The following is a 1,697-nucleotide window of genomic DNA, read 5'->3' as shown; positions in this document are numbered from 1 at the left end:
GTGTTATTGATATGCCTATAATCTCTACAGTGTGTGAAGGCTTTGTTGTGCATAGTCTTATCTATCTATAAAAAGACTGTGCTTTTGAGTTAAATATTGGATTTCTTATTAACAAATGCATCACACAGACGGCGCTGTTTTAATTTCCATATACTTTCATTTACAATTTGTTGTATAGGCTCCCACACCGATTTTTGGAGATAGTGCGGACAAGTGTTTAGTGCTTTGGAATCTTCATCAAAGATTGCGGGTTCGAGGTTTGTCCTTGTCATGTTACTTTGCTCTTGAGCAAGACATTTTGCCTCAGTTGCTTCAGTTTACTCGGTTGTACAATAAATAACAACGGCTAGCTGTGATTAATCTGTGATGGACTGGCATTCCATCAGGAAAATTGTGTCGCTATTTTCATCCGCTTGTGCAGTGTTGTGCCACAGAAAACAGTAAATAAGTGCCAGCCCTATGCGCCTTTCAGGTGCAACAAGGATTAATTTACAAGTTTCACCGACTTTTGAATTTCGAAGACCTTATATGGCATTTGTTGCTTAGTGTGTTATGTGTCAGCAAGTAAATTTTCAGGGATTCTATAAAAAACAAAACAAGAAACAAATACAGTAATAACCTTTCTTTTATTAGCACGTCACGATAGTAACAAGAATTTAATAATGCGAATACTCTTGTCTATATTTAAATAGTGTATTCAGTTTGAAACAATATATATTACTTAAGAAAAATCTAATAGCGAGACGAACGAGGCTCAATGGTTAGATTTCTATGTGAGGTTACATGGTTCACACCATATTACCGCCCCTCCCCCCAAAAAAAGGCGTGGATGCGTTATAAGAATGGCAGTCAAGTCTCACTATATGGTCTACCAAGGTCAGTCCAAGAGTTGACAGTGGTTGATATTGACTATATATATATAGCTGCCTTCCATTTAGTCAATCACTTCAAAATTAGGGACGGGTAGCGCAAACAGCCTTTGAGTAGCTTAGCGCGCAATGCAACAGAAATTAGAAGTAATATTGAATCGTTAGCTTTTTTTATATAAATTTTGATTGTGACTTCCTTGTTTAAAAAAAGTCTAAACATTTCATATATTGCCTTAAAATGTTCTACTTTTCGCCCTCTTGTGTCAATTTGAGAAAATTTATATATTTGGTATCTTGCCTTCATGTATTACATCCGTGTCTAAATTTTCATAATGTTTCAATTTTATCATTACTTATAATTTTCAGCTTAGAAGTTGTATATGTAGAAGCTTACATGTTTGGCTCTACAAAGAATGCTTTCAAAAACGGAACTGAAAAAGTGATCTATTCAGTGATTCCCGAGTGATCACTTCACGCGGTTACGCTGTATACTTGCATCAATTGTGCATCATAGAAATGAAATATCACAGTAATACACAGACGCTAATGTAAATAAATATAACAAAATATTGAATTGTTTCTAATAAATATCTATACACTTAAAACGTTTGCTGAACTCTTCATTTGTTCTATATAACTTCCAAGTAAGCTATGTTTATCTTTTCAATACAAACAGCCTAATAAAATACACGTTTATTTTTTGTACATGTGCAGCAAAAAAGGGTGAAAGGATGTCTCGTGATGTATTAAATCCTAGGGATTCCGTCTAGTCCAGTGGTCGGCAACCTTGGGTCAATTATATATTTTTTTGAAAAATTTAGCATTGTG

This window comes from Limulus polyphemus, unplaced genomic scaffold, assembly GCF_000517525.1.
Source record: "Limulus polyphemus unplaced genomic scaffold, Limulus_polyphemus-2.1.2 Scaffold1027, whole genome shotgun sequence".
Taxonomy (NCBI): domain Eukaryota; kingdom Metazoa; phylum Arthropoda; class Merostomata; order Xiphosura; family Limulidae; genus Limulus; species Limulus polyphemus.
The sequence above is the reverse complement of the archived record's forward strand: the minus strand, read 5'-3'. Positions refer to the sequence as shown.